Genomic DNA, 13,805 nt, shown 5'->3' on the forward strand with positions numbered 1-13,805 from the left:
TTGGTTTCTGTGTTCACTCTTTTCAGCTCTATTCAGGAGTTTTGCTCCCTGTAGACATTACACCTCTGTTTGAAACCCCTTTCCTTGCTGTTATTCCGCCTCCACTGTGCAAAGAATTGTAAATGTTTTTATGTATTTTTGAGTGATTTTCAGTTCTCCTTTACAAAGAAGTAGCGTAATTGTACTGTCGTTTCTTGATTTGAAAGTGTCGCAAGTGTTGTTTTCAGTCATAGAAGAGAATCTGGTTGTTCTTGATAGTCGATTACATTGTTACTCTTGTATTTGATTTGAGTTAGTAGTTTTTCAAGTGTCGAAAGAAAGTTTTCGATTCCAAATAACAAAGTGTCATAATTGTCCTCATTTTGTTTTGAAAAGAAACTTGTTAGTAATTGTCGCTTTGGAAAATAATTCAGATTTGTGCTTAGCTTTCTTTTTATCATTCACACATTCGCTGAAAACAAATACATGCATGTGCATTTGCATTTAGACTATTTGTTGGCTTGATTTAGGACAATTCATACAGTGTGTGCTCTATGCTCTTTGTTGAAAGAACGCCATCTCTCTTTCCTTAGTAGCTAGGGTTTTCATTGCAAAAAGAAGATTAAACGACTGTTTATCATCTTAGATTGCATTTAAGGAATTGTACATCTACATCACACGGTGAACCTGAAAGGAAAATTTCTTAAGCAAGATCAACCATAAAATGAATTTAATGAATCTAAAAACGCTTTGGAACCTAACGCACAACATCTAGAAGTCTAGGCTAGAGACATATTCTGGTGTTGTAAAGCCTGGTAACTGTTGTTTTCACTGTTGGTTGGGTGATTCCTCCACTTTGAGATGATAAGTGCCAGTACGGACTTGTGCTCCCACATACCATCGAGTATATTTTGGGAGACCACAATAGGATTTATCCTTTATCCATAGGAAGTCGTGTCTGTTGACCTATCGATCACAATGTACTGAACACAACATTTGGGAAGACTGACTGCCGTAACGTAAAAAATATTCTGCAGTTTTGCAATTGGTTTGGTAATCCCTCTATCTAGATTTCCAGAGCAGTCCCTTTCCTTCCTTTTCAAACTCCTTAACGGAAAAGGTCCATCTGAGCACTTGTCAATTCAGGCTCATTAAAAATCGAAGGCGACTAGAGTCATCTTTTGTTTCTTCTCGACTCTTAAAAATTGAAAAAGAAACATACTTCCCCTTGATTTTTAGTTGATCGAGTAATCCGCAATCGTGGAAGAAAGTCAATTGAAACCCCATCATTCGCGGAGGCTTACGAGTCAACCGTCTTTGTTTCCATAGTCAAAACTGTTACGGACAAAGCGAACTCGTTTAACCGGTTCCAAATCCCCTGGTAAAATTAGACAAGTGTTCCGACACCATTGGAGACTCCAGTTACTCCAAAAATTTCTGGCATCCCTGCCTTTACAGAAGAAGTTCAGCAGCCACCAAAGGACAGTAGAACTGATCCTAGTGTGAAGGTAAACACTTGTGTTACTGAGCTAGCTCCATCTATAGCTGATTCAGAGGGTGTTATTCCCCAAACATCTGTCGCTGCAGATTCTATACCTTCTTCGGCACCAGAAATATTTTATGGACCTGACGGTCTACCTCTTCCACCTGGTCTGATTGCTATAGAAGAGATTGTGGAGGATCCTCCATGTAGTACTCCGTTGCGATTTGGAGTCGGGATCATTCTATATCCTTCTTCGTCATAAATTAGTCTACTGCCATCAGAATCTCCTGTAGAATCTCTAGGCAATCTTTTGGATAGACTAGAAATGTCTGAACAACCGTCGACATCTAGGACTGTGTCACCCGACACAGCGATGGCAGAACTCCCTGCTGTCACTCCAACAATGTTCGCCGGCATACCATCTGTCCCAACTAGCTCTCAATCGCTAGACGGGGCCCACTCAAGGGCTATTTCGGCAGTATGGTCCGTTCCTGTTTGTTCATCCGGAATAGTATCTGGGAATTCTTATGTTGAGTCTCAGCAAATTGATCCTTCAGGGTGTCAATTTGGGCAATCCTGTCCTCAAGGGCAAACAATTCCTTTAAGTATCGGATTACCGCCGTATGGGGGACAATATACCCTTTCATTGTCTCCTCTAGGAGGACAACCATATGGGAGTTCACAACAAAATTTAGGTTATGCTGGAATTACATCTAGCGGTTGGGTGCCGATATATTCGATGCAACAATGCTTACCTTTGTCAAATATACCGACTACTCCAGCTATTGTGATGGTGTCGCAAGTACAAGCATTTCCTATTGTATGCTAACCTCAGGTTTCTCAGGTGGTAATGCAAAAACCTCTTGTCCCTACGACTCAACCACAATTGCCAACTAGTGGAATGACACAGGCCCAAACGGGTACAATTACCCCTCATCTTGGTGAAACAGTTAGTATTGGACAACAACACATGGCTTCAAAAACATGGCTGGTGCAATACCAACAACCACAATTCCAACAAGTATACCAAGGATCTGAGCAACAAATCTTTGCAAATAGTGGGCATCCGTATATTCAAAATGGTCAAAATCAACCGTTCTACAATGGTTATGCCCATCAACCTTACCAAAGTTACCAGCATCAAATGCATTATGTTGGTATGCAAAGAACAACTGCTCAGGAAATTTCGTCATATCTTGGGTATGCTTTGCAAAACCTGAATCAACAGTTACCCTTCGTGGAAACTTTGGAGTTACCAGATCTAAATAGGTTAACAAACGATCCAATTGCTTATGCCCCTTGGTGGCCAACAATTCCGCATAAACTTCCGTCAAATATTCCTAGATTTAATGGAAATCTGGGTGAAGACCCGTCGAATCATGTGATGACATTTCATCTGTGGTGTTCATCAAACACCCTAAACGATGATTCGATTAGGCTTCGCCTTTTTCAGAGGACGTTAACTAGTATGGCAAAAAAATGGTATATCAAGTTACCCAGAGCTTTGTTTGACAACTTCAGTACACTAGCCACAACCTTTTTAACCCATTTTCAGTTACCGATAAGGTACGAAATAGGAACAGAACTTCTTACCAATTTCAAGCAAACAACGGCCACTCACATACCTGATCATATTCATGAGTGGCGACGTCGTCGTAGAATGGTAAAAACGTATTTTCCTGATTAGCTTTTAGTTGAATGGTTTATTAAGTCTTTATTACCTTCCATTACAGAAGATGTGGCAAAAGGAGGTGTCGTCACTAAAGAGAAAGTTATTGCTCGTGCGCAATATTTAGACTTGATTTATACTCAGTCTGGCACGCTCTACGATACAATCCCTAACGTTCCCATACCGGAATTTTCCGTCCCCCCTCCTCCTAAATCAAACAATGACTCTCATGCCGACAATGGCATGATTGGTACGACAGACACGAAATCGACAAAGGCTACATCTAAAAAGGCCCGTAAGATTTCCAGTCAAAATGCAAAAGAATTACTTCTCGCCTCGAAAGTAAATGCCATCTCGATAGATAAAGTCAAAGAAACCAAGAAACCAGGAGGAAAGAAGAAAAACAAAGGGAAGAAGAAGAAACAGGAGGAATCATCACCTGAAAAATCTTCTGCAAACCCTCCTGGAGATAGGAAACCAAAAAATCCATGTATAATATGTGATGAGGATCATTGGACAAGAGATTGTCCACATAAGGCTAAGCTTAAAATATTCTTCAAGAATTCAAAAACCTCGGCCGTATTAATTGATCCGTTTCCAAATCCAGGAACAAATCTGGTTGCTAGTGAAAATGCTTCCCCATCCCAGGTACTGATGTTGTCAGTTTTGAAATAGCAAAATGATGCTTTGATATCGACAAGGAACAAAGATTACGGGAATACATAGCTGTCAAACAACAAGGATAAAGATCAACCTAGTAGTTCGACAACAACTTCGACAGAAGTTGCGCCGCCCATCATTCCTAAGCTAACAATAAAACAGCCAAAGGGAGTAGTACACAAGTCGACATTTAATCCTCGTGCTAGAGCAGCACAACATTATAGTATAGTGGAAGATCTGGCCCAATTTCCATCCACTATGTCGACGCTTGAGGTACTGCAAAATTTCCCATCCCAAAAGTAGGTTTTATTATCAGCTATCGGTGGGATAGACCCAAAGGATTCTAATCTTGTGTCCTTTAATCATAAAGGATATGATCCTCAGTTACCAGCTCAACTAGCTTTCCTCATTCAAGTGAAATCCCTCAACAAAACTGTTCATCGAACAATTATTGATGAAGGGGCATCTACATGTATTATGTCGATGAGTTCCCAGAAAACTTTAGGATCGCCAACCTTGTCGCGATCTTCGACAACATTAAAAGCATTTGACGGACGAACGTATACCCGATACGGTATTATAAGTAACTTGCAAGTTGAACTAGGAGGGAAAACAATAGAAATAGATGTCGAAGTAATCGACGGAAACCTCGATTACAACATCATACTGGGAAGACCATGGATATATGCTATGGCTGCAGTTGTGTCGACCTACTTTAGGAAGATTCCATTTCCTTTTCAAGGAGGAATTACGATCGTCGACCAACAAACATTTCTCCCGAATAGTTCCCAAGTTACAGGAAGCATTCCGATGATCCATGGAAGCCCCCATACGCTTCAAAATATCGGACTAGGCCTACTAAAAGACCCTATATTAATGGGGACTTTTGCCCTTCTGCCTGCAATCAATCTGGCGGAAGTAGCGTCGGTAGGAACCTACAATATGGTATCTTTTTTGGGTCCCTATAATACTAGTGATTACCCCATTACTATTGTAGTTATACCACTTATTAAAATTGTTGTGCCCCTATTGCCCCCATATTGTTATTACTGTGCCCCATAGAATCCCTCTATTGTTATTTTTGTGGCTTTATATTATTATTGTTAGGTCGGCTGGATTATATTGTGACTCCTTAGACTCTTATATATAGAAAGGAGGTTTTGTCATTTGTATCATCCAAGAATTTTTCATTTATGTAATGTAAAGGAGGTTGCCCCCTCGAAGAAGGTGAATTCTAAGGCGTTGATCTATCTTTTCTATCTTTTCTTGAGCTAGTTTCATAACATTTGGTATCAGAGCTTTGGATTCTAGGGTTTCGCTGCTCCACACAGGTCATCATGGAATTTTCGCTATAACGTTTTTTCTGTGATGTTTCAGAAGTCGCAAAAAAAACCCATTTGAGAAGAAATCGCGCTGAACCTTGGGTTCGAATTTCAGAGCTTTTCGCATGATATTTACGGAGATATGATCTAAGGAAGTTGGTCTTTTTGCAGACTCCTGAATTACATTCAAAAGAGGTGACCTGGGGAAAATCGTCATAACTTTCTCTCTAGGGATCAGATTGAAGTTTCGTCAGAAGGTACAGAAATAGGACGGACTATAGTTTCTTGTGGGTGTTTTTCAGATCCAAAGGTTGAAACAGTGATGCGTGGAATGTCGTACAAGTTCGCTCTACTGAACTAGTCTATAATCAAGTCACTGTGGGAGATTTCGCATAAATCTTCCTTGGAGAATCCAATTTGGGTCAGACTTGTGGCATTGGAAAGAGGACACAGAGGGCTACTACAGATCACAAATTCAAAACTAGATAATCAAAAAGTATAGAGATACATCAGAGGCAATATCGAGCTCCTACAAAGTGAAAAAAGGTGTGTATATTTTCTTTAATTTTTGCTTAAGCTTGGTTTGAAAATTTATTTTGAAGGAATTAAAAGGGCATATTAGAGAATTATTATTGGTAACTGATGCCCCGAGGAAAGAAAATGCAAACACATAGTAAGGAACCTGAAATCTCTAGCATGACTCATGAAGAAGAAGAAGAAATGCTATATGATATATAAAAATTACAAGAACAAGTGTAACAAGTGTCACTTGCACAAAAAGCAACAAAATCTAAGATGGATGGTTTAAGGAAATATGTAGAAGCTAAAATGGATGGCTTAAAGAAGGGTGTAGAAGTTAAGATGGATTGTTTAAAGAAAGGCGTAGAAGCTAAGATGGATGGCATGGACGCTAAGGTGAATGGCATGGACGCTAAAATTGATGGCATGGATGATAAGATGGAAGAATTGAAGATAAATATGAATAAGTTGCTACAAGAAATGGTCACTTAGGGTGAAAGGGTACTAAAGGAAACTCATGATGAGAATAAAAAAAATGTTAATCATGATTCCATAGACTCTAATGTTGGATCGAAGACTCACCATATTCCAAAAATCAATATGAGGAAGTTTGATGGCAGGGATCCCGCCACATGGATATTACAGATGGAGAAATTATTCGATCTCAATAATGTGCAAAACACACAAAAGGTACGTATGGAAACTTTATGTTTGGAACCAAATCAGTTTGTATGGTATCAATGGCTTTGCTCTCGTAAACAATTTATCACTTGGGAAATTTTTACGGAAGAATTGATAGCACATTATGAGGATACAAAAAGCAACACATTTTTTAGCCAATTGATAAGTCTCAAACAAAAGGGTTCAATAATGGAGCACATTGAGGAGTTCCAAAAATTGAACATAAGGGTAAAAGATATTCCAGAGGAGCATAGGATTGATGTGTTCATAGGGTCTTTAAAGGATAATATCCAACATGATGTTCGCCTTTGGGAACTTGATTCATTAGAGAAGGCATTCAGGTTAGCAAGAAAAATGGAAAGAAAAATTATGGCAACCAGGAAGCATACCACTCACAACTATAAAGACGGAAGTGTTGTTGTTGCTAGTCTTCCACAACCTATAAGGTCGACACCACAACAATTGGAAGAAAAAAGAGAAAAAGGGCTTTGTTACAGTTGTGATAGAAAATACACTAAAGGTCATAAGTGTGCTGAGAGGAAATTATTCTACATAGATTGCGAAGAGGAAGAAGAAATGGAGCAAGAAAGGTCAAAAGAAGAGGATATACTCTAGGAACAAAGCCTAGATAAAGAAGAAATGAATCTGACCATATCTTGGAGGGAATTACCACTCCTCAAACCATCAAGATAGAAGGACAAATCAAGAAGAAAAAGGTAATAGTGTTGATTGATTCAGGAAGTACCCACAATTTTATTCATTGTAAGGTAGCAAGATAATTGAATTGCTTCTTATATCCAACACCAGAGTGTAAAGTGATGGTTGCAAATGGAGGAACAATAAATTGCTCGGGAAAGTGCCATAATATCAAGCTATCCATGGGAGAATATGTATTGACTAGCCCAATGCTTTCCATTCCAATGGGAGGTGTTGATGTTGTACTAGGAGTCCAATGGCTACAATCCTTGGGTACAATAGCTTTTAATTTTCAAGAACTTTTCATGAAATTTTCTATGGAAGGAAAGGAAGTTGAATTAAGGGGTATTGCAGGGAAACCGGGAAAGATAATCAGCTCTAACGGTATGAAAAAGCTTCTAAAAAAGGAACAAAGAGGTGTAATTGCACAATTATGTTCGCTAGATGTTTCCACAGTGGAATCATCTATTTCTCCAGATCTCCAAAAAGTCTTGGACAATCATTCCAAGGTATTTGAGACTCCAAAAGGTCTCCCACCTATTCGTGATCATGATCATGCTATTCATCTGATTCCAGGAAGTGTTCCTCCAAACATCAGGCCGTACAGATATCCCTATGCCCAAAAGAGTGAAATTGAACGTATGGTTGCAGAAATGCTAGAGGCTGGTATAATTCAACCAAGTCAAAGTTCTTTCTCTGCTCCAGTAGTATTGGTGCACAAGAAGGATGGATCATGGCGCATGTGTCCGGATTATAGGGAGCTCAACAAGCTCACTATTAAAGATAAGTTTCCCATTCCTGTCATTGATGAATTACTGGATGAATTGCATGGATCAATTTACTTCACCAAGTTGGATCTTCGTTTGGGATATCATCAAATCAGAATGAAGATTGAAGACATTCCGAAAACAACATTTAGAACTCATGAGGGTCATTATGAATTTTTGGTCATGCCTTTTGGCCTTACCAATGCACCTTCAACATTTCAAGGTTTGATGAATTCAATTTTCAAACCATTCCTTAGAAAATTTGTGTTAGTATTTTTTGATGATATACTAATCTACAACAAGTCTTGGAAGGATCATGTTGAACATGTTGACAGGGTGTTACAACTATTGGAGGAGAAACAATTATATGCAAAAAGATCCAAATGTTTCTTTGGAGTACAAGAGGTGGAATATCTTGGTCATATTGTATCTCATGAAGGAGTTAAGGTAGACCCTAGCAAAATTAAAGCCATTAAGGAATGGAAAATTCCCACATCCATAAAGCATCTGCGAGGATTTCTCGGGTTGACAGGGTATTATCGCAAGTTTGTTAAGAATTATGGGAGAATAGCAGCACCTCTAACAACATTATTGAAGAAAGATGCATTTTCATGGACCCCAGAAGCAACAAAGGCATTCGAACATCTTAAAGAGGCAATGTGCCAAGAACCAGTCTTAGCTACAACGGACTTCACAAAAACCTTTATTGTGGAATGTGATGCTTCAGGAAATGGAATTGGTGCTGTTTTAATGCAAGATGAAAGACCCATTGCTTTTGAAAGTCGTCCAATCAAGGGAAATTTTTTACAAAAAGTAATTTATGAGAACGAAATGTTGGCAATACTCCATGCACTTAAGAAATGGCGACCCTACCTAATGGGAAGACACTTCAAGGTAAAAACGGATCATGATAGCCTTAAATACTTTTTAGAACAAAGATTATCCTCTGAAGAGCAACAAAAGTGGGTCACAAAGATGTTGGGTTATGACTTTGAAATCATCTACAAAAAAGGGAAGCAAAATGTGGTGGCAGATGCACTCTCAAGAAAGGATGAGGATGTGGAAGCATTGTTGTGCACCATTTCTATTATCCAACCAGATTGGATAAACGAAGCAAGGGAGGAATGGAAGAATGACGAAGAAGTGTGGGCACTTATTCGAAAGTTACAACAAGATTCCAGTATGTCTGATACATTTAGCTGGCAAAATGATTCGTTATGGTACAAATATCATTTATACCTCTGTAAGAATTCCCAGCTAAAACAAAAGATTCTTATGGAATTGCACACTTCTCCCTTAGGAGGGCACTCAGGATTTTTAAAAACTTACCACAGGGTTAAGAAGGAATTTTTTTGAGATGGCCTTAAATCAGATATTCAAAAGTTTGTGGCGGAATGTTTGGTTTTCCAACAAAATAAAGTTGAAAAAATTAAGACACTAGGTCTATTACAACCTTTATCCATTCCAAGCCAACGTTGGGAGGAGGTTTCAATGGATTTTATCACAGGTTTACCAAATTCTAAGGGAAAGAGTGTCATCATGGTGGTAGTTGACAGACTTACCAAGTATGCACACTTTTGTGCATTATCACATCCACTTAAAGCCAATACAGTTTCTACTACATTTATGGAAACAATTCAAAAGCTACATGGAAACCCAAAGATTATTGTAAGTGACAGAGATCCCATTTTCACTGGAAATTTTTGGACAGAATTATTTTCTTGTCTTGGTACTCAGTTAGCTCATAGCTCATCTTATCATCCTCAATCTGATGGGCAAACTGAGATAGTAAACAAATGTTTGGAAGGATATCTTCGTTGCTTTGTATCTGATAAACAGACAAAATGGGTCAAATGGTTGCCTCTGGCTGAATGGTGGTATAACACTTCCTTCCATACAGCAACAAAAATGACCCCATTTATGGCACTTTATGGGTATCAACCACCATCCATCACATCATATTTAAGAGAAAATTCTAAGGTTCAGGCAGTGGAACATCACATCGAACATCAACAACAAGTCCTCCAACTCTTAAAGGATAACCTCGTGTTGGCACAGAATAGAATGAAACAACAGGCAGATCAACATCGCAGTGAAAGAAGTTTTGATTTAGGTGATTGGGTATTCCTATGGCTACAACCATATAAGCAAATGTCCCTCAAGCAAGCTAAGAAGGATAATAAATTATCACCAAAGTATTATGGTCCGTACAAGGTGTTGCAAAAGATTGGTACTATGGCATACAAATTGGAGCTTCCTGCAGCTTCTCGATTGCACCCAGTTTTCCATGTTTCATGTTTAAAGAAGGTTATAGGCGACAAGCTCCCAGTTCAAACAATATTTCCAGAACTTGACGAGGAAGGAAAAATTATATTGGAACCGGAAGCAGTCACAGAAACAAGAACTCGACAGCTATGAAATCGATCAATTTCAGAGTATCTTATCAAGTGGAAGAACTTATCCGCTAAATATTCCACATGGGAGGATGATAATTTTATGTAGAAGTATCCAAAACTACTCAAGTGTCGAGGACAACACTTTTTTGAAGGAGAGGGGCATGTTGGGTCCCTATAATACTAGTGATTACCCCATTAGTATTGTAGTTATACCCATTTTTAATATCGTTGTGGCCCTATTGCCCCCATATTGTTATTACTGTGCCCCATAGAATCCCTCTATTGTTATTTTGTGGCTTTATATTAATATTGTTAGGTCGGCTGGATTATATTGTGACTCCTTAGACTCCTATATATAGAAAGGAGGTTTTGTCATTTTTATCATCCAAGAATTGTTCATTTATGTAATGTAAATGAGGTTGACCCCTCGAAGAGGCTGAATTCTAAGGCGTTGATCTATCTTTTCTATCTTTTCTTGAGCTAGTTTCATAACAATATTCAATTCAAAAGATCTCAGAAAACGATATAAACATGGATCATATGCAGGTATTTCCTCCAAGCCCAATAGAAATATTGTTGCAATCAATGTCTTTGGCATGGGAGGTAGACCCGAATCAATGCTCATCAAGCGTTTGGATAGATAGGTCTAAGGAATATGGCACCCCTTCAGATCCTTGGTCGCAAGTGCATTACACCAACGAAGGAATTGTTCAATCAATGGTAATTGAAGGGGTGCTATGGGAAGATTACCACCATTGTTCCCATCTTCCGGATTGTAAAGAAGATACTCCTGATGACCATCATCATCCTTCAGTTTTTGATTTCCTATCAAATACTGTAAACACGGTGGATTTCGAGCGAAACTTGTCCGACATTGAAGAGACTATCGCCACAAATATCTCGACCAAAACAAATGTTCTAGAGAATATTATGTTGGAAAATGTTGTTCTCCTTCAGGACTGGAAATATATAACGCTCTTTTTTGTGAATTCGGAGATGTCTTTGCTTGGTCATATGATGAAATGTCAAGCAATGACTCGACTATAGTTGAACACGAAATCAATATGTATCTAGATGTCAAACCAGTATGACAACGGCTACAACAGGTGCACCCCAAGAAAGCCACTGCCATCAAGGCAGAAGTTGAAAAGCTTCTCCATGCTGGTTTCATTTACCCGATTCCTCTAACCGATTGGGTATCGAATATTGTTCCTGTTATGAAAAAACAAGGAACGATTAGAGTGTGCGTCGATTATAGGGATGTAAATCAAGCTTGTCCAAAAGACAACTACCCTACACCCTTTATTGACCAGATAATTGATGAATGCGCTGGATGCGAAATATTTTCATTCATTGATGGATTCCCCGGGTATAATCAAATAAATATCCGCCCACACGACCAGTGAAAGACTACATTTATTTGTTCGTGGGGCACATTCGCATATCAAAAATTACCCTTTTGTTTAAAGAATGCAGGGGCAACATTTCAGAGGGCAATGAATTATGCCTTACATGACATCAAAAACATCGTTGAACCATATCTCGATGACCTTCCAGCTCATTCGCGAAAGCGGACTGATCATCCACAGCATTTGAGAGCGATATTTCTATGTTGCCGGCACTACAAGATACGACTCAATCCACACAAATGTGTGTTCTGTGTCAGTTATGGTCGTTTACTTGGCTTTGTAGTCTCAAAGGACAGGATTCGTCTCGACCCATGTAAGGTTCAAGCAATCATAAATTTGCCTCCACCTTCAAATTTTCTTCAAATTCAGAAACTCCAAGGGAAAGCAAACTTTCTGAGGAGGTTTATTCTGAATTACGCTGAACTTGCCAAAGGTTATACACGTCTATTAAAAAAGGAAGTGCCCTTCGTCTGGGATCAGGTCGCGCAAGCCTCCTTTGATGAGTTAAAAGAATCCCTAATGAAAGCATCATTAATGTACGCTCCTGATTATCAAAAAGACTTTAACCTGTATCTGGCTGCAGCGGATACAACCATCGGAATGGTTTTAGTTCAAGAAGACAACGGAATTGAAAATCCTATATATTATTTAAGTAGGAACTTAAATGATACAGAGAGTAAATATTCCTATGTTGAAAAGCTGGCACTCGCAGTTGTTCAAGCGATACAGAGATTTCGACACTATGTCCTCTTTCGAAAAACTACCATTCTATCAGATTGAAACCCCATGACTTATATATTGTCGCAACAGTTGCTGGGGGGAAAATATTCAAAATGGATAGAAATTCTACAAGAGTTTGATGTAGAATTTGTAAAATCCAAATCAAAGAAAGCCCTGGTTTTCGCAGAATTACTATGCGATCTCCCATCGTCGTCCAACGATGAAACATCATATGAAACAATCGTGGATGAATCTTTGTTTCTGATATCTTCAAGCAATCCGTATGGAGATATAATCATCTATCTCCAAACCCAAAAATATAGGCCTAATACCTCCCACTCCGAACAAAAACATATTCGATACCAATCAAAAGACTACATGATCGTCAGTGATACACTTTACTGTCGTGGCGTTGATACAGTTCTGAGGAGGTGCCTCACCCATGAGGAAGCCGAAAAAGTCCTGAATGATTGCCATTCAGGTGAGTGTGGGGGGCATCAATCTGGTTACACTATGGTGCAAAAATTTTTACGAGCAGGATACATCTGGCCAATAATGTTCAAAGATTGCATAACCGCAGTCAGAAGTTGCCTTGCCTATCAAATTTTCGATAGAAAAACCAGAAGACCACCCACACCACTGCAGCCAATAGTTGCTGTTGGGCCATTCGCCAAATGGGGAATGGATTTCATGACATGTAACCCCACCTCGACCGGGGGGCATGGGTATATCGTAGTCGCAGTGGACTATTTTACCAAATGGGCCGAGGCGATGCCTACATTAGATAACACTGGTGAAACAGCTGCCCTTTTCTTTTTCAATCATGTAGTCGCCAGATTCGGCATTCCACAGGCTATAGTCACAGATCATGGATTGCATTTTCGCAATCACATGATGGCCGAATTAGCTGCCAAATTAGGGTTGTCTCACGATAGCTCTACTCCATACTACCCGCAGGCCAACGAACAAGTTGAAGCAATCAACAAAGTCTTGAAGCGCATGTTGCAAAGGAAGATTGGAGTCCACAAAAGGAGTTGGCACCTGATCTTGTACTCAGCCTTGTGGGCATACCAAACATCAGTAAGGAATGCAACCGGGTTTACACCCTTCCAACTGGTGTATGGCCTAGAAGCAATCTTACTAGTTCAGTGTGAAATCTCGTCCCTCAAACTTGCAATCAACCTTCTCCCTGGAACTTCAGAAGAGGAGGCTCGTTTCTTGGAACTAATCCAATTGGATGAAACCTGTCGTGATGCCACTTTGGCTAATGAAGCCCATAAGAAATGAGTCAAGGTGCAGTTCGACAAGAATGTCAAACCCCATGTCTTCTCAGAAGGTGACCTGGTCTTTTCATGGAAGTCAAGGCTCTTTGCATTAAATGTCAAACATACTCCATCAAAACCACAGCTTGCCAAACACACAGGAAGTTAGAGCATAAGATTATGAATTCTGAGTGATTGTGTTACAACAAGGCTGTAAAAGAACATAAAACATAAGACACCAT

This window comes from Pinus tabuliformis, chromosome 2_2 (assembly GCF_031772625.1).
Source record: "Pinus tabuliformis cultivar Carrire ecotype Pingquan chromosome 2_2, CPIR1, whole genome shotgun sequence".
In the NCBI taxonomy this organism is placed as follows: Eukaryota; Viridiplantae; Streptophyta; class Pinopsida; order Pinales; family Pinaceae; genus Pinus; species Pinus tabuliformis.